This window comes from Strix aluco, chromosome 9 (genome assembly GCF_031877795.1).
Source record: "Strix aluco isolate bStrAlu1 chromosome 9, bStrAlu1.hap1, whole genome shotgun sequence".
Lineage (NCBI taxonomy): Eukaryota > Metazoa > Chordata > Aves > Strigiformes > Strigidae > Strix > Strix aluco.
The window spans coordinates 11,775,506-11,796,054 of NC_133939.1; the positions used below are offsets into that span (position 1 = coordinate 11,775,506).

The following is a 20,549-nucleotide window of genomic DNA, read 5'->3' on the forward strand; positions in this document are numbered from 1 at the left end:
TGGGCAAGGCTGCAAGTCATCAGCCCTGGCAGCTGCCCCTGCCCTACCTGTGCGGGCTCCGGGCTGCCAGCCAGCCCCGCCGACCAGCCGCCTCCTGGGGAAAACAGCCTCCCTGGAAGGCGCACGGGCAGGCATGGTGGGGCAGAGCCAGTGGCCGGGCCTGAACCCACCCTCTGTGCACGGCGGTGGTCACTGCTCCGCAGGAAAGGACCATCTCAAGGATGCAGTGGCAGGCTGTGGGCAGTGCCAGAGCCCACTCTCTGTCTGCTCGGCGGGTGCACGCAAACTAACTTTGCTTTCGTAGTCTCAGGCCGACTCATGTCACAAACACTCAATTAGTTTTTTAAAAGTTAAATAAACAAACAGAGCAGGAGATTATAACTGATTAACTGAAGGGCAGGAAACATGAGAAGCTGGTTTGCTAGAAAGAAAAGCTCTTGTGCTGAGATCTCCAGTAATTAGCAGCAACAAGACCTACAGAAATTTATGAGGGAAAAAAAAAAATCAAACCCTTCCTGTTTAAATGTTCTCTTTTCACATGTTTTGCTTGGAAGACTAGCTTAAAATACAAACACAGACTGGGTCTCAAATACAGAATAGATTCATGTTCTGCCAAAATCATATACTCAGATTGCAAATCAAATGAACATGGATCAATGTAAGCCTTTTTTTTCTCTCCCCCAAATTGTGTATTTTGTCAACTACCATCAGATTGACAGCTCGATACTTTCCCCCAAGCACCTGGAAGGTGAGTTGGTTACTGCTGGCAAATGCTGCAGGTCCTCCTTGTAACACAATTGTAGACAGAAGCCGCTAGACAATAAAATGGACTTCCTTCCCCGTTACTGGACTGTGTGATTCAGTAATAATTTAGCAATTTCAGCCCAGCAATGGCTTACGTGAGCTGTTTACTAGTCTGTAGTGGAGCTGCTGTTGATTGTGCAGAAGCCTACCTGGTTTCATTATACCAGTTCAGAAGTATTCTCCACCTGGCTCCTGGAGCAGCACAGATTCTCCCCGATTCACATAATGAGATCCCCAGGCAGAGCTGAAACCCTGACCTAGATTTCAATGGCTCTCCAAGCTGTGTTTATGCATCTTCATCATGGCTGTGTTTACTCTTTTAAATTGCAGATAAATTGCAAATTAAAGGGAACTCTGGGTCTTTTTTTTTTTTTTCTTTCTTCAGTTTAAGTGCATTCATCTCTGCTTCACTGTCCTGGCTTTGTCTTTCTTTGGCTTTGTTGGATATTTCAGAAGAAAACTTGAATTGAAATTAAGACTTGCTCAAATTGACAGCAAGTCCTAGTGTACAGTTCTGAAAACAGCCTAGCAGAGCAGCAGTAATTTCATTTGGAAGGAGGATGGCAGGTCTGGTCCTGACTGAACACATAGAGCTTGTTAGTGTTGTGTTATTGTTCTGCATTACGGCCTGGGAAGGTCCCAGGTGCAATTACAGCTCCAGGATGCAGGTCTCTGCGCATGGTTGGGGATGGTGCTTAAACTCCAATACAGAGGTGAAGGAGAGGAATATTATTCCATATTATTTCATGATAGCAAATTGCAAAAAAAAAGGAGGTAAATTTGCATATCGATACAAGTAACGTAGAGAACCAGAGGTGGCTCTCAGGAGCTATTTGGCCTGGCCAAGTTAGGTCCAACTGCCCAGATGATACCCCCTGCATGGGAGAGGGGCTGCACACTTCAGCAGTGCTGCTGGTGGAACTTCCAGAAATCCTCAACAGCGGCTGGACTCTGCGCCAGCTGAGATCAGTGGCAGCAGGATTAGGCCACTGCAGAGGACTTCTGAAAAACCCTCACACACAGAGCAGCCCTCCTTCCCCTTCCAAAACCAATCAGGGAATAAAAACCCCAAAGCTTGACCTCCTTCCATTACAGCACGATTGCTGTTTCTCACCACAGAAGCTGATGAGGTTATTAGCACCCCTTAACATGTCATGGGAAATAAGCAGAGCAGGGGGTTCCCATTTGGATTCTTTTGCTAGCTTACCACTGTTGGAAAGCGTGGAGCCCTTTTTCCAGGCTACAGTCGTAGACACAGGAGGTGGCATTTGGGTCCTCGAGCAGTGATCTTGCCTTTGTTTAAAAACCTGCCTGTGGACATGCTGGAGGTCCCTGGCTGGGGCCACTCCAGAGCAGGGTGGGTGCAGGTAGCAGGCACGTGAGCCTTGGAGCCTGCTGAAGCCTTGTTCAAATTAAAAAGCAAATGAGTGGGTGACAATTAAAGTATTGCATATATTTGCCTAAAAATAGCTCTCCCACAATCTCACCCCATTTATTTCAGCACAACACTGAACTGCTGTTAGTTTACACTTACCGGAAAGGAGAAAGAATTATAACTTTTTACTTCTTTACATAAATATTTTCTATTTTCATGCCTAACATTGTGGACTTCCTTTGCAGCCCAGCCCAGAGGCCCCAGTGAAGGTTGACGGTACTTGCAATGGTAAAAATATATTTTCAAACCCATTTTTAGAAATCCCTGTCAGTGTTTGGATATCTACAGAGCTGTGAAAGTCCAGTTGCCCCCGGAAGCCCAGCGGGCGCTTCCCAGCAGCCAGCCCTGCAACTACACAGGTTGGAGGCACAGGTCTCCACTGCGGCATAGGTGGGAGCCAGGGAGGAGCTCTGTCCTTCTCAGTCCATCGGTTTGCACTCTGATTAATCCTGATGAGAAAAAAACCCAAACAGGACTGAGAGGTGGAAAAGAGTGGCAGAATCAGGGCTTTCTGCACTTGGAGTTGGGCAGGGCTTGAAGAGCTTTTAAGACTGAGAATGGAACACAGGTCAGCATTGAATGCATGGAAAGCTGGAGATGAAGTCTGAACAGACTTCTTTAAATCAAGAACTTCCTTTTCACCTCTGCTTTTGCTTTGTATCAGGTATCACAGCCCTTCCCCCTTGCCTGCTCTTTGTGCACTGCAACGGAGACCTCACGGAGCTGAATTCTGCCCTGCCCTGCTCCCATGCCATAAGGAGCCATGCCTGTGCCTGCCTGGGGACTAATCCTGGAATAAAGCCCTGCTCTGCATGGTGTGAAGTGAGAGAATCAACGTTCAGGTGAGCAGGAGGTCCCACTGCCATCTCCGGTGTGGTCTGAGCCCTCCCAAGCAGTTGGGGATCTGGCAACCACACAGCCGCTCGGCATGTCAGACCCCTCTCTCATCTGGCTGAAAGCTACTCCACCACAAAACACTTCGAGTGACACTGGCAGGGATAGGAGGCTAGGGGAGCCAGCCCACCCCCTCCCGTCACAATGCGCAGCTCTGCCAGACTAAGCAAATCCCCAAAGCACTCCCCACTGTGTGAAATGCTGTAAGCCTGTTGTGAAGCCACCTCCTCATGGGCATGGTACCCTACACCCAAGACAATGTCCACCACTCAAGCCAATAGCTGGCCAAAAGAATAGTAGCAAAGCTTTGTCCAGGAGGGTACATTAGCTTTTCTTTCAACTGTTCACTGAGAAAAGTTTGGAAACTGGTCCCCATAGTGAGGTGGGTATTACATTTCTGTTGTTCTGCAGAGGCTTGTGAAAGCCAGGCATGGCCTGGCACAGCACTGCCTGCAGCAGCAGATCCAGCAGGCAACTGAGGTCGTTTCTACTCCGACCATTTTCCCCACAGATACATTAATGAAACTACCTCTACTCAAAGCCCATTGCTGGCCCTGCTCATGCAGCCTGAACAGTGCCCTGCTGTTTTCAGTCGGGGCTTTCGATAACCCTTTTGCAGGATGAAGTCCTTGTCTCTCAATCACTTGCATCAGTAGCCTCTTCTGTTCATTGTTAATTTCCAAAACATGACTGTAAAAGGATATGGTCAGTTAAATGCAAAAATCTATTTTTTTCCAGCCTCCCTGGTGGCACTATCATGCTCTGTTGTGATGGCCATGACCATGTACATTACAGTGCCCATTAAATCTCCCCGTTTGGGATTATCTCCACTGAGCAACATGCCGGTGAGGCCGTTTGGTGCGTCACCCACCCTGTCTCACTCTCTCAGCTCCAGTCTGTTCCTTTGCTCCTCCATATGGCACAAATCAGGGCTGTGATGCTAATTAGAAGACCTTTAAAATTTATCTTGTTCGATTTACATCTTCAAAGGTCTCTGAAAAATGTATATCTATTTTTGAAAAATAAAAAGTACATTTTTGAAACAGCTTCTGTTTAAGCACATGCAACAAAAGTCAAGGAAACGGAAGGCCAGACTGACCAGCGAGGTGTGGGAACCCATTTTCCCTCCTTTGATGAGTGGCTGGTGGCTGGGGTAGTCACTGGTGGTGCAGCAGGCAGCACGCCAGGCTTGGCCCTACCTGGTGAGTACAGGCATGGTCCAAGTGAAGCACCAGGCTGTGAGCGGGGGCCTGGGCAGCTCTGGCAGGAGTGGTGTCTCCTCAGGTGGTTCAAGAGAGGAGCGAAAGGATGATAAGACGAAGTGCTGGGGTATGCCTAGGCAGCAGGATGAGCGCAGAGGCTGGGCAGCTGCAGCGAGGGGAGAGGCTGGAGCAGTCCCCTACCTGTTTGAGGCTGCTGTGGCTCCCTGGGGAATGCAAGTGCAATGTGGGCTTACTTAGTGCCTCCATTTTGTTATGTGCTCCTGGGAAGATAAGTGACCTGTACAAATATAGTCAAAAAGATTTGGATGTTTAAACTGGTAGCTTTTAGAACAAATAGCTGCTGCAGGACCACACTGCTTCAAAAAGAGGGAGGGCAGGGATGTGGGAAAGGAAAGGCCATTCCCTGCCCATGTGTTCCCATCAAACACACACAGTGCCTTTTATTTATTTATTTTGGAACAGCACTGGAGAACCACGAGACCAATAACAGACCATAATGAGCTAAAACTGCTGACCAGGACTTAGCTGTATTTAATTAAAACTCCAGTACACGCACAGCATTAGCAAGGCGTGCCCAGGGAGCAGCGCGCAGCATTCCGACAGCCTCCCCACGAAGGGCCTTCGCGCCCTCCACCACCTCTTCAGGAGGAGACCTCTGCGCAGGGAGCCTTCCCTCGGCCGGCAGCACCGGCCGGCAGCTGGTCCCCCGTCCCAGTGGGGCTGCGCGCCCTCACCGGTCCTGGCAAGTCCACCAGAGGGGAACTCAGCCTTCAAATTAGAGGTGCCTGGGAAAAGTAATGGGAATAAACAACAAACTACCAACCGGCAGCATTTGCGTGTGCCCTAAAGGTGATACGGGATCTTTTATGTTCTTCTAAATTAGATTCACAGAAATTCATTTGGTGGTGCCAATACTGCAGGCCCAGGAGCACTAAATCATCCTTTATGGGCACATAAATACATGTTTCATTCTCTGTCACATTTAGTATCGGCAATGATTTCACACACAGCTGTAGATCAGCTCCCTTTTGATCACAATCTGCCATTCAAATTTATAGCAACATTAATAGTTCAAAAATAATAGTGTTTACCGTGTACTAGATTTTAATAAATTAGGAGGAAGCAACAGTTCCTAACAAAGACTCCAGAAAGCAAAGCTGGACTGAATGTAAGCTTTTTCACTCCGATTAGCACATCCTTGTCTATTGGCAGAAAGTTTCCATTGCAGCTGTGAGAAAATAATTCCATGGATTATGTCACATTGATTCAAAGTGAAATTCAAAGCCAAAGAGAAAGCAGAAAAGCATTCCCTATGTTCTTACAGAAAATATCACTGCTTCAATTAGGTGCTACAGATGCTTGGAGTAAACATATTTTCCACTGGTTTTCTTAGAACCATACCCACTTAAATCTTCAATATTCTTCTGGATGTTCATTTTTCATCCCAGTTTAATACCACGCCTCTGGGTGTTAGTGGTTAAGGGGATACTGCCAAGCAATGGAAGCCAAGAAAAGCTGGGATAAGAAGGGAAAATATGGCCTTTATATAGTAAATAAACTTTTCAGCCTTAATGTTATGGCTGCTGTCAGCATAACTCAGAGAGGAAAAAAAATAACCCAGTGCTAGTTGTACCTTTCATTTCTTGGACCATGTGAATGTCCAGTTCTCCAGTGTTCAATCTGCTCCCAATCCAATGGAAATAATGCACACAGCTGAGCATTCAAGCCTCTAATAAATCTCATCTTTGTGTGGAATCACTGGGATTCAGAGTGAAAACAAAACTAGATAAGACTTTTCAATATTTCAGTAAATACTGACTTTTCCCAATAAAAACTTGAGTTCTAGGGAATCTAAATACACAGTTGACATAACAAGTACATAGCAGTAAGGTCAGAATTGAGACCTCGAGCATCTGAACTGTACTTAAATACATGTAACACCTGTATGGATCTCTTCAAAACAATAATAAAGGTTGGCAGCCTTATTGCCAGAATGAACTGGGAGCATCCCAAATACGAACAGTCTAGAAGATAAAAACCTCCTCACATGCAGAAGTCCCTCCCAGGAGCGCTGATGGTTGGTGTAGCTCAGAGGCAGGAATGCCGATGGAGACGCACCTTCCTCCCTGGCTGCAGCTTCACCTTCCCGTGGCACCTGTGACGGGAAGCTGGAACCATGACTCTCCTGCTCACTGCTAGAGAGGATTCAACTTCTTAGTCCTCACAGCGTCATCTTGGTCCTGCTTATGAAGCCAAGCCCCCCAGAACGTGCTGCATTGCTCTCCACGTACACCCACAGAAAAATTTCACCATGAGTTATTATTGTGCCCATCCTTCCCTTGGAAAACCATGGGCAGGGGAGAAAGAGGGGAAGAAATCAGCAGGTTTGTAGGTGTTATAAACGCAGCTTACTTTAGAGCTAAAAAATCCTGGCAGATGGTACCCAACATCTGGGAGAATGTTAATGCCCAGATATAAAATTTGTTTTCTTTTTTTCTCTTTATTGGAACCCTATTTGGTTACAGTGTGTTATAATAAGATCTATTTCCTAGGCTTGTCTCTTAAATTTAAATCTCAAAGCAACATTTATAAACATTACAACCTATCAGTTATTACTGTAGTGTAGGGCTGAATTCAGATCAGCAATGGTACGCATAAATATGTCACATAGAAGTATATCTGCAACACTTTACCAAACAAACCTCTAAGAATTTTTTTGAAAAAGAGATGGCTGAGAAGGAATAAAAAACAGATTACATTAGCATACCCCATGAAAACAAATGGTTTGACCTTGTAGCATAAACGTAGGAACAGCTCCATTAATCATGTAAAAAAACCCCAAATTATAAAGGTTCCCTGTTTGGGGGGCAGGAACCATCTCTCTTTATTCCTCTTTGACAGCAGCGGGCACAGCGGGGAGCACGAGCCATGGCAAGCACTCCTAAGCCCTGCAATAACTCTGCATTACAGCCGTTCCCAAGACACAGGCTCTGCCCGTGGTCCCCGGGGAGCAGCATCAGTGGGCCACAGCCTCTCCCAGCTGCTCACCAGGGACCTGCAAGCGAGCAGACCTGAGGGTGACACTGGGCCCCTGCCTGGAAAGCCTTGCCCACCCCAGCGCGTTGGGGCTTGCTGGGGCGCAGCAGCACTGCACGCTTCCCACCTGTACCTTGCCCTTTCCTGTAATTAGCTTTGTTTTCACAGTAAGCGGGGAAATCTGGGTTTCCCTCTTCTGACTGCCGCCGAGGCTCCTCCCTAGCCCCCAGAGATGCCATGCAGATTTTGCTTTTCACCAACTGTGCAGGAAAACCACAGGTCCTCTCTATTTAGGATAGCAGGTCAAGTCTGTTCCCAGCTGAAATACTGCAGGAGAAAACAACAATCAAAAGAAGGATAGCTTCTTGCCAGCCCCAGCGCTGCATCGAGAGCCCTGTGTGCCAGCTTTCCAGGGGCTGAGGGAAGTAAGCAGCTCTATTTAGCTCGCTGAATTAACATGTAGGGTAGCAAGGGCTATCTACAACAGCTGTACACCTGAGAAACCTAGAAAATATTCCTGTCAGAGGCATGGGAGTAAGAGACCTGGAGACACATGTCTTTTAAAGGCTGGATCTCTCCTTAACATCTCTCTCTCCTTCTGCCATAAACACAGGCGAGAGTAGTCAGGTGAGGGGAGGATGCTGGTAAACACAATCTGTCACAGAGCCTGCGAATGGCCCAGCCGTTACCAGAAACATAGATGGAATGGGAATATTTTCTTCAAACCAAGTAAATACTAATCATAACAGTTTGTTTTCACAGCTCAAGCCCCTTTGCAGCACATTAGCAGTTTTTGCTCCAACCTCTCCTCTCCTTTATCACTACATCCATCTCCCAAGGTCACTGCAGAGAGATGGATGGCATCACTCCTGTGCACAGGCTGCACAAGAAGGGGCTCGTCATGGAGAGGCTTCAGGTTTCTTCCCTTCTAGCACGGATCATGGTGTACCCTGCAGGCTCTTCCTCCCCTTCCCCAGCCTGGCTGCTGGGCTGGCTCAGCCACCTCTGCCTGCTTCATCCCACCACTCTGGCTAGTCTCCACATACAGCTTTTGGGGCTAGTCACACACAGAAAGGCTAATGAAAAATGGGGCTGACATTTATTCCAAAACAGTTAGAAATGAAGTTGCTGCACTGTATATGTCATTTTGGACACCTCCGTTTGAAAGGTTTAATTTACCAAGTTATTTCTTTATTCTACTGCTAATTCACCAATATTAAATAGTGTATTAACGCTTAAACTATACAAAAAATTCCCCCAAATCAAAGATACTGATTCACCTTGCATAAAATGCTAGCAGGTGAGCTGCGGTACAGACTCTGCCAGTAGAGCCCTGGTTCTGTTATCAGCACCTTGGTGAAGGACAAGCGCGGAACTACTCAAAGCCGGGCACTGACAGCAGCACAGCATCCAACAGCCTTCACCCACTTATAAGACACCTTTTTGGTGTCTTACAAGAACAGGATTACAGAGAGGACATGCTTTCATTAACCAACGGCACCTTGGCTCAGGGGCATCTTTCCCTGTTACAAATTCCTCATGTTAAGGAAAACCAAACTCTGTGGAAGAGCATATCTTTTACCAGCACTCTATGAAGTAATACTGGAAAAAAAAGGATAGACTCATTCTTGGCCCCACCCTTACTTCCGTTCATCATGAAAAAGTACATTTCTGCCCTTGTGTTCTTGGCAGTAACTTGAGATTTCCTTCCTGTCACCTTGTAACAGAGCAGTTCTCTCCCCACAGTGGCATCTGTCTTGCTTATTGTCAACTCAGAAACTTTGATGGGGATTCCCAGCATCAGGACCTGATGACCCCACCAGCCAGGTCTGGAGGATGACCCAAGCTGCAATAACAAGATTTTTTACCTTCTGTACCCAGAATGGGACATTTATCTCCAGCAAAGCCAGGTGTTCCCAGAAACTTTCTGTTACCTTTGGCCAACTAAATAGTTGCATGTGAGGAGAACAGAAAAAAAATAATCACTTTTGCAAACATTAGCATGGTCTGCAAGAAATGCATAGGCTGATGAGATAAAATGAGAGTGCTTTTAATAGCAAAAACATGTTTTCTTTGGCCTACATGCAACCTAGAGCTTTCCAGGTGCTCAAGCTTAAACTAGTCGTATAGATCTGGAGAGGCATTAATTATTTAACAGGCACAAAGGAGGCCTGAGGAAATGATTCCTCCTTCCTCCTACTCAGTGTGCGGGTACAGCTAACCCTGGCTCTTGGATCACAGGGGAATTTCTCATCTGCCCTGAAAGCATGAGTTTTATTTTTCCCTTCATTTCCTTCCTGCTAAAGACCTCCTTGGTGCACAAAGCCTTGAAGTTTATCCATGCTCTCTTAGCAAGAGCGCAGCTTTGGGTGAGCCCAGTTTGAAGTCAGCTGCTCAGGCCCCGAAGACGGACACTCGCCCTCAGAGGTGCAGCTGGAGCTCACCAAAAACTAATGCCAGCAGCTTCAGGTTTCAGTTCTTTAGCTGGTTGTCAGAAGGGGTGCATGGGGTAGAACTGCTCATTTCTCAACACCAGGTAAATGCAGCCTGCCAAGAAGGTGAGAAGGTGCCACAGGGACTAATGTACTAATGGTCTTGCCAAACTGCAGCATGTGTCTGTAAACAGCAAGATGATCTCCTTCCTTGCTACACTGCCCATGCACCCAGACCCCAGGAGCCATGGGCTGGTCATCCAAGTCATCCCTCTGGCCTTGCTGATTAGAAATACAAGCAATTAATCTCCTGCCTAAATTTACAGTGAATGCTTCCTGTCAGGGCAAACAAACTGCTCCAAGGGATTGTCCCGGGAAATTAACAGCTATAACGATTTCCAGAAGCTGGTGACAGCGCACATTGTTCCCGGGGCAGATGACTCAGTGGATTCATCTTCTCATGGTGTTTTGTTCTCAGCCTTGGACACCAGAGCCCCCAAAAGTACCTTTTGCCTTAGCTTTCTGCACACAGTATCCTGGCTTTACAGCTGGCATGAGACAGACGCTGCTGGGAGGGAACAGGGCAGCTAATTCTTACTGCCTAGTGAAGTGAGAAGCACTCCCTCTACAAATACCAATAGTAAGTTGCTGTTGGCTTCTTCCAGGCTTTTACCATCACCACCATCAGCCTTGTAGTGGGTGTTTCCTGACTATCACATTTAATGCTGTCTGCCTTTTTTTCACAAGAGTTTGTACAAGTTGGAACTACTTTAACTCAGTTAATTAAAAAAGAAAAAAGAAAGAAAAAAACCAATCGATCAAAATGATCCAGATGAGTCTTTTCTTATGCTAATTTTTTTTAGGCTGTGTTGAGCAATATTTTCTTCACACTTAATTAGGGTAGAAACAATGTAGATTTGAGAAGGAGCCCTTACATCAAACCAAGACACACTGCAAAAGACAGGCTTTGCAAAAGAAAGGAGCTAAAGTAGGGCAGAAAAAAACAGGCAAAACAGACACATGTTCCTCATCTATCACATAATTTTATAAGATGCTGTAAGTGAAGTTAGTTTTAAGAGCTGGCTGCAACAGGTCTTCCTAAGGAATTTTCAAGAGAAAGTAGTAGGCCTTCATCTTTATGTTAACTCTCCATACAGAAACTTAGTTTATTTGCCATGCAAAAGGGTATTTGTACTCAGCATTTCATTTCTATTCAAACCTCCAAGTGGGGTGTGAGCGGGGTGATGCTGGGAGCCTTCTGGTTGCCCAATGGATCACATCTGGTCTGTCTGTTATGTCCCCAGTATATGGTTCCTACTAAGGCAAAATAATCCAACTATATGCTGTTACACAGCTCCTCTGAGCTGTAGGGAACACCTTCCACAGTCGTTTCAGAATACCTCAGTGCTGCAAAGCCCCCAGTGAATCCTTGTAACACCCACAGCCAACAGAAAAACACCCAAGAAAAACTACAGAAAACCAATGAAGAGTCATTTCATACTTTTAGCACTGGTCAGAAAAGCTCAGTCTTTACTTACTGCCCAGCAGCAGCCCTGTAACATGGAGAAGAAGGTGGGATGCCAGTACTTGATCCCACACCTTTCCAGGCAAGCCAGTGATGTTCTGGTTCCTACACTATTCCAACCCAAAGTTTAGCACTTCCTTCTCACTTCCCGCACGCCCCTATGGCCTAACCACGCAGCCCGACAAGGCAGGGGAGATGTTTTCTACCTTGACTGGGGACTGCGGCCAGCTGAGAGTCCCAGGGAAGACCATTTTCATGGGGGCATGCACATGGATGGTGATTAAATACAGTTTATTGCTGTTACGCTCTGCAAGGTGGAAGCACTCTGCTCGAGGTGAAGTCAGAGCTATTGCTGTTATCCCTAGCCAACGTATTGAACTGCTATCTTTCAAATGCATTTGTTCACTCTTCATTAAAATAACAGTGCCCTAAGGCAGTGCTGATGACAAAAGAAGAACAATCTGCCCTGTCCATTTCTACTGCAGTCCTTGCAAAATATTTTGGCTTAGCCTTCGGCTGTCTCTAGGGCCACTGTGTGTCTGTACTACCAAGCCTGACTTCTTGGCTCAAATATTACTTGTGGGGAATCAGCCACACGAACCTGCTCAGATGAGCAGCTGTGAAACTGGATTCAGAGGCTCCACACTCCTTACTGCATGTGTGTGACGAACTCCTGGCAGAGCACCTAACCCACAGTGAGTTACAGTCACAGGGCAGCGTTAAGCTACTGTGTTTTAGCCAGAATGCTGGCAAAGAGCCACCGTTGTAAAAGCAGACAAGTATCAATGTTTCGTCAACATTTCCCAGAGAAAATGTCTACTGATTTCCTTGATGGAGAACTGAATTCCCCTGCTCCCCCAAATCAAGTGCTGGATTTTTCTTTTTTTAAAAAAACCCAACACTACCTTTTACTGAAACTGTATATTTCTCTCAGGAAATAGTGAGAGTAGCCTCCCAACCAGCTCAACTTAGGCAATCTTCTGTACAGCATCTGCCACCAAGAGACATGGGCTTTCCATTCAAGAATTGTCTTCCCAGCCTGGTACACCACACCATGTTGCCTTATTATCATTAGAGCTTCAACTGAGAAAAAGCACAGGAAACCTTTTGTGCAAGCACATGGGTATTTTACTATAGCCAAGGAAGTTTCCTGACCACATTCAGAACATGAAGGGTACAGAAATTTATCATAATTTGTGCTAAAACTTGTTAACAAAAAAAACCCCAAACCCTGAGTTTTGCTGCTTATTCAGTTTGGTCACAAAAGACAAGACATTTTCAGGCTGCTAGATAGAAAGTTCAATGGCAAGTTCAGTTCAGTGTCAGCTATGAGTCTGAAATACAGCCGTAAGGACACAAGTGCTACGTACAAGAAGATCGCATTTTTCTAGATTAGGTGATGACTCGAACACAAATACCTGCCACAATTACGAGCAGATCTTTTGGAAGGATGGAAAGCAAAGGGAAGGAAATATGGTGCTTATTTAGATAGTACAGATGGCCCTTTTAATAAATTAACAGACTTGTAAGAAAGATCTAATTAAAAAGCTTTTTATACAACAGCAGTTGTAAGCTGGAAAAAACTTGAACGTTTGTATGATAATGTCTTCCAGAGACCAGTGATGGATGCTGAATCATGGGCATTTTGGCCAAAAAAGGGGTTCTTACTGCTAACTCCTCTGGGAAGCCAAGGCCTATATACATCTATAAATCTGTTCAATCTGCTACAGATCTTGTCCTGCCAAGCGCATGGGCAGGTAATTGCCAAACCTGTAACCACCCAGAACACAACATGTATTTTCAAAGAAAGATGATTTTAGAAGTAACAAGGGAGAACACAGTAAGTATCTCCTTTGGAGCAGCCTGCAGCAATGCTATAAAGGCTGGAAGTTGAGCTTTGCATTAAGAGTGAGATCTTTGATACATAAAAGCATAACACAGCAGAAAGCAAAACCCTCACAGATATATACTCCCAGTAGTCATGTGTGGTGAAACCTGTGCAAGCTCGAGTGTAGCACACGGAGCCTGCTCAGCCCAACTCTCTAGGACATTTCCTCGACCTACCCCTAAAAACTGAATGTGCAGAACATTGGTTTTGCAATATGTTGTACTTATTAAAAAACTTTCCATAACACATACAGAAACCATCTTCTGTCATGGCCTAAAAAACACTTTAAACAACAGTTTCCTCAAAAATCAAACAAAAATTTATATCGAGCTGAAAGATGATGACAGACTTCAGCGGGATTAAGCAATTTCTCTCAGCATTTTTGTGGGTTTAACTAAACCCAGAGATTACAGGCAGAAAGGAAAGAACCACCCCCAGATTTTCCATTAAAAAAAAAAAAAGGAGTGAAGAAACATTTTGAAAGAACTATAGAAGGTAAACAGGCTAGTTAGACATGATGTACCACAGCCTTGACCTCCCATCAACACTCTGTTATTCCCTTTCAAACCAATTGCTGATATGGTTTTCTTCTCACCCAGCAGCTCCAGCTGTTTCCGAATGTTTCTGCTTTCCAAGCTTGCAAAAGGAGAGCACACACAGGGAGGAAAGTAAAACACCGTAAAAAAAACCAGTAAAACCTTGGGCTTTATGAGCACCAAGAGACTGACCGAAACCTCAGGACTTCTTCAGCAAGTTGCTTCCAACAGCTTTTCAGTGCCGAGGCTGGCATAGGTCAATCCCATGGGGAGGGCACAGCTGCTCCACACCTTCGCCTGCCCTCTAAACCGGTCTTAGGTGAAGCTGTGCAGGTACTGGTCCATCAGTCACCCTGCAAGAGAAACAGAAGTGGTGTGAGTATCACAGATAAGCAGGCTGCTTCTCCACAGCAATTCAGGGAAGTTGCAATCAGTGAGTCATTCCTAGTCACAGAGAGGGAAAAAAAACCCGAATAGGTTTTAAGAAGTCAGATGGACTGATTGCATCAGCTTCGTAATGGGAATCTCAGATTAAAGCATCTCACCTGCTGCTTCAGGAACGCTGTACAGCCCTCCAGACAACAGAGGGGTTATTTCGAATGCACAACATGTACGATTGCTAAGAGAATAAACCTGGATCGTGCTGGATGCTTTTGTTAAAACAGTTAGGAAAAAAGTCATCATCTGACACAAAAAAACACATTGTAAAATTAGAGATGAAGCCTGCCAGGATGGATTTAGTTACATTTATGAAGTACCTGTCAGTGATGTGGGTACTGTCCAAAAAAATTAAACAATATACTTGATTGCTAGAGGAAGGACCAAAGATCAGCTGAAGTTCACAGAGGAGCTTGTGCATTTTCACACAGAAGACTAGGGCTAAGGTGTTAATGGTATACACACTCTGTATGGACGTTGGAATTTATAATGTGTTTTTATCCTATACATCATTATATATGTGTTTGTGCATAAAAATTATGTACCAAAATTCATATTGCTATTTGGGCCTTGAAATTCTCACAAGTGTTTTAGCTCTGACATAACCTCCATGTTCCAGGACCCCACTACCATTGCCCAGTGCTGCATGTGGTGGGCACGCTGCCGCAAGCCTGGGCAGCCCACTCGCCCCAGCCACACCGTGAATGCCCCAGCCATCTCCTCACTTGTTGTCAGACGTTAGCAGTAGAGATGTTAGGGCCACTTCTCAGTTTTTCTGTCACTCTTCCTTGCTGACACAAGTCAGTGGACCACTTTAATGTTGCAAACAGGAGATACTGCCACCTGAGATAAATCTCACCGCAAATGATGCTCATATACAACACGTGATTCAGCAAGTTAATACGGAAAGTCTCACTGAAAGTATGTCTGTGAAACAGTGTCTTGATAGATTAATCCTTGCTAGGACCTGAAAATTGGTAACTTTCTAATGACTCAACTAGTAAATCAACAGATTCTAGGATATTAAATCTGAAATAGAGTAAAAAGAGTGAAGTAAACAACAACGTCTCTTATGTAGACAAGAAAAGAAGGCTACAAAGATTTTCCAAACAAGGCTGGGAAGTGAGATTTAACTTCTCTCTTAAGTAAACATTAAAAGAGGAAACAAAGGTACTTTTAACCAAGTTATTACAGTTATCAGCTGCTTGTTACATGATCACCAAAGAGTTAAGTACCAAAGGCTGGCAGTTTTTCCAGGGTGTTTTGCATTTTTCAATACTTAGACTGAGAGCCACTGAGTACATTACCACATGCAAACATCTCGCACAAGCACCCTTCCTCCTTGCTGTAAATGGCTGGCTTCTGCTCCAGCTGAAAGCCAACCAGATGCCAGAGCTTGGGAGGCCTGGGGATTGCTGAGCCCTGCTCCCTCGAGCTGGGGCAGCAGCCAAGCCACACAGAAAAGGACAAGTCAGGTAACTTGTTACAGCAGCTATTTTTCTGCTTATGTGTTTTCTGACTCCAAATAAGCATATAAACCCAAATGCAACAGTGAAGCACATCTGAGTGTATGCGAGGTCAGGCACAGAGAGGGAGGGAGGCAGGAGCTGCTGCCCTGCAGAAGGGCCGAGTCACTGCCGTGGTGGGATGAGGGTCAGCAGTGATGCGGTGCGGGATGGGGATGCGGGCGAGGACAACATGCAGGGAGGGGAAGGAGACACCAAGAAGTGTCAGGGGAGAAAAGTGCCCCAGGCAGCTCGTGGTCCCACTCCATCAGTCACAGGTCTGGCCCCCCAGCAGTAGGGATGTGTTTGGAGTTTCCCAGGATATGATGAACATCTGGTTCATTATTTTCAATTAAAAATAAGTGAGCCGTGCTAGCTTCTTCAAGGACACTGCTGTTCAGACTGCTTTTCTGCACAGCATACTGAACTGATTTAGAGGGCAAGAGAAACAAGAAACTGGGTTTGGCAACACGGATGTTTTGGGGTTTTGGCAATGTGACAAAACTTCCTGATGAAATGGACGCATGTAATGCCCTTTCCCTTGCTGTTCTCCACATCTGTAAGCACTTCCCTTTGGATCATCTGGAAGTGACATTTGGAATGAATTAGATTTTAAGTAGAGAACAACCTTTGCTGATAATAGGCACAAGATGGTTGGTTACCTGGATCGGAAGGGCCAGTTCTCTTTTAGTCCCCTGTGGAGGAATATTCAACAGATAAATTTTAATAGGTAACAAAAACATGTGGGATTCACCAGCTTGGACAGTAATTTACCCATCATTAACAATCATTACTTCATCCTCTGCTAATACAATTATACCAAGTAACTGAAGATGGTAAATTGCTCTGTTGAAATACCTTGTACAAAACAGCTAACTAAAAGAACACAAAGACAAATATTCCATGTATCTTGCTTGTGGTAATATATTGATCATCCTGATTTTGCTTGGCTCTGATTTCTGATTATGCATAATAATAAATCAATTTGCACACAGAAAAAAAGAAAGGCACTCCCATGGGTTTCATGCCTGCCTCTTGTTCTTTCTTTGAAATGGTGAACAGGCTCTGAGTGGTGACTGTTCAGAAAAAACAGGCAAACAGAGAGCAGTCCTCATCCAAACTGTGATCAGCACTCCACCACCATGCCTTGATCCCTCTTTAGAAGGAAACTAATAAATCTTTCCAAGGAGGCTAATCTGGCCAGCCCATGTTGCACGGAGCTGAGCCAGGCAGCGAGGCAGAGGACAGGTCTGCTTTCTAGGGCTGCCGTGCTCACTGAGCACCACTGTGCTCCTGGTGCCTCCGTGACACTTGCCCTCACCTTTCTCAGCAAAACAACGTGCAAACGCTTTGAATCAGCAGAGGTCCGTGCTAGTCAGTGGAGCTGGGCTACACTACAGCTGACGAGGAGATGGAGAGTCACAGTTTTAAAGCTTAAAACAGAATTAAACCATAGTCCTGCACTCGACACATTACTGGTACACAGACCTGACCCTGTTGATTGCAGCAGAATTGCTTCTCTTTCCAGATAGGTATTCTCTGTATTCAAGCCATTTTCTCAATCTTCCCCAGGACAATCCTGTTCCATTATACAGGCAGAACCCACTGTGCCAGGATGCAAGAGTACGGAAAGCATCAGTTTAAAGTCACATCATAGCAGTGATTTTGAAAGATGCCTTGAATGCACAGGCACAGCCATCTGCCGCCTGTATGTATAGGGATTGAAGACTCTCTGTGCACTGCCAGAGAGCTCCAGACCTGAGAGGGATTCCTGTGGCAGAGCCTTTGCAAGTCAGAGAATATTCCCATTCATTTACTTCTCCCCGTAAATTGCCCAAAGCCATCTCCTGCAGCTCAGGCCTCAGCAAAGCTCCTGGGCAGAGGTTTTATTTCTTCCTAGGATCCTACACACTGATAATGCTCAGTACTCTTTCTGTTAACAAGGTTGAAAAACCCAATGCAAGCAAGGATGAAAATCTACTTGTAGCATGCACGTGATTTGGTATGCAGCCTTAGTCTCATGCCCATCACCATGTGCCTCTGTTCCAGTCCCAGGAGAAATTTGTTGTGTTTGCTCAGAAATGAATCCTTTATCAGACCTTGGCTTCTACTTGCATTGTTGAGGGTGCAGAAGTACTTCTGCATCATGACACAGTCTTACCTCTTCCTTCTTTGTCTCAGTAGCATATACAATCATGCCCCAAAATACATGCTTAGGCATGAAAACAAGAACAGATATAGAAATATCTGCATACTATTTAATAACAGATTTTAAAGTGGGAGAAAATGTACTTAAAATTCAATGAAACTGCTAGCTGTCTACAACTGTAGTTCCCTCCCTGCATTTAGACAGCATTTAACCTAGAGTAGAATTACTATAGCTTTCTTTTTAATAGTTTTGTGGAGAATTAAAAATATAGGCCTGACAGTCAGTACAATGCAACTGTGCAGAATGCCTCCTCTTCCTTGCAAAACCAGGGTTTTTTCCCTAAAGCTAAAATAAAATACAAACCCTAGGATGAGGCACAAGAAGGTATTTTGGAAGTTCAGACCAAGGTGCTAAGACAGGGAAAGTAGAAGCCACTGTCGAAAAATGTAGCTGGCGTAAGAACACAGGTGACAGCCGGGTGTTGGCAAACAGTTGAACTTTATTACAAGGCCTCCGGTGCTCATGTGGGTCACGGTTACAAAGGACAGCAATCCCTTGAGCTGACAGGACATTAATCTCTGCAACTGTAATTGAGTTTCCTCACTCTAGTGCTATCATACCTTGGCACTCAGGACTCCAGAGCTTTAGAGCACACAAACCATTACTCTGGAAAAGCAAGCAGCTCCTGCTCTTCAGGCTTATAGGGATGCTATGTCCAGGAGCCTAGCTGCGTTTGTAAACACCTTTGCAGTTTGAGTATTTGCTTCTCTTTTAGGATATTATGAGCAAAACTCAGCCAAATACTTCCCCCCTCGATCAGAAAGAATTTAGTGGTGGCATCACGCTGCAGTTCTAACCTGTGTTAGAAATTGATGCAGCGAGAAGGAGGATGACAAACTCATTGCAGAACAGCTGGAGAAAGGGAGGAGGAGATGAAGACAGTCAAGGAAGAAACCGCTTAACATTTCAAAGCATGGTTCTGCTTTACAAGAGGATTTAATGCAGCAGTGTGGGGTTTTCACATTGCCTTCCATGGTACCAGGGTGAATTTTCTCACCATGTAAGCATAAAGAAATTCTAGCAGCAATGAAGAGTTAAACAGAAGTTTTCAGGCTTACATACCATTACTACTGGTGAAAGTAATGTAACATGAACTTAGGTAGCAATTAAAAAAATCTTCCTTCCCAACTGCCCTTGACCATACTCAGGACTCCCCAGTGACAGTTCTTAGTGGTGTATCTGCAATACTGACAAGCACTGACATGCTGTGCTTTAAACTTGCTTATCTAACCAATTTCAGCAGCACATCCGAAGGACCTTTCCTGCCTGGGTATGTGAGAGTGCATACGGTCAGTAAAAGAAGCACACACAAAGGTGTTTAAAGGGAAGCATTTTTTAAACCTATTTTCTTGACTACTAGTCTTCCGCTACTTTTTAAAGAAAATCAAGTACTTTTCTTACCCTTCAGATTAATCTTACCCTTCAGATAAGCATGGGTGCCAGGGCATAACAAACATTTATTCTTAAATACATTGCAAATTTTGTATGTGTTTGGAGGAGGAAGCATGCCTGGCAGACAGCAGAACAAGAACCACACTGGGGAAAAGAGAACAACGTGCATATTAGGTGGGAGGAGAGGGAGAGGAGGAAAAAATCTTGATTTTCTGCAGTTCGAAGGTGCTTGGCCCAGAAACTACAAGCCTAAGAACAAGAAAACAGAAAACACTAGTTTGTTTTTTTTTTTAATACTTATTTCAAAGTATTTGTCATCACAATTCACCCAACATATTTACAATGAACTGCTTTGCTTTTTCTTGGAGACTTGGTATTTAAAATGTTTGTTAGAGACTAAAGAACATCCTTTGGAAAACAGATTTTCTAGTGTTTCTGGCTGGGTATACTCAGACTATAGTTTTGAAACGCTGGGTTTTCAGGATGTTATGATTTTTTTATTTATAAAGAAAATAAAAAAATACTTACATCTTTATTCCTAAACTGTATTGCCCCTGAGCCCCTTCCCACCCCCTTATTATTAAGAAAAAGAGTTGCAAGTTTGAGAGTTTGGCTTTTCAGTGACAAAGGGTGGAAGGATTTAGAAGGCTTCCAACTTCAAAACCCTGGTGACGCCCAAATACCATATCAACATCAGTTGCAGGTTTTGATTCTCAGAAGAGCGCCTAGCACTCATTGTCCCTGAACGGAGCTTTGCCAGTGGTAGCAACATTAATCCTTTTTATAAAGAGTGCACCAAGAAACAAATTTATATGGAATAATCTAACTTTAAAAGAAAATAAGACCGAAGATCTGACACACGAAGCCGTGTCGTGAGCTGCCCCACAGGCTGTTCCTGCAGCTCTCCAAGCCAGGTGAAAGAGCAAAATCAGGGCAGGCAAAGACCCCAGAGACAGAGGCTCTTCGCTCAGAGACTTCGTTGACCACAGCCTGGAAAACTTTCCTATCTGAAACTTTAATTTCTAATTTGCTAGGACCTCATTTAATGACAGTTAGATTTATGCACACCTCAGCTCCTAATGCGTTTTTGCAAGTGTAATTTACTCATTTTTCAGTTGACCTACTTCCAGTCAGGCTTGGTATTAAAGAAATCTTTCAAAAGGCACTAAAAGCTCTACACGTTATATGCTAAATGCTTATCTGTGTGTGCCCCCCAAAAAAACAAGAATTAG

The 20,549-nt window shown here is 44.8% G+C and overlaps 1 long non-coding RNA gene across 1 annotated transcript in view; it reads right to left on the reverse strand.

Annotated features, from left to right (window-relative positions):
- The window catches only part of LOC141927357 (uncharacterized), a 37,919-nt gene extending 23,880 nt beyond the window's left edge, over nt 1-14,039 (reverse strand). Inside the window, exon 1 of the long non-coding RNA XR_012624367.1 lies at nt 13,966-14,039. This is a non-coding gene — a long non-coding RNA (uncharacterized LOC141927357). The remainder of the gene's footprint in view (nt 1-13,965) is intronic.
- Between the last annotated feature and the right edge of the window lie 6,510 nt (nt 14,040-20,549).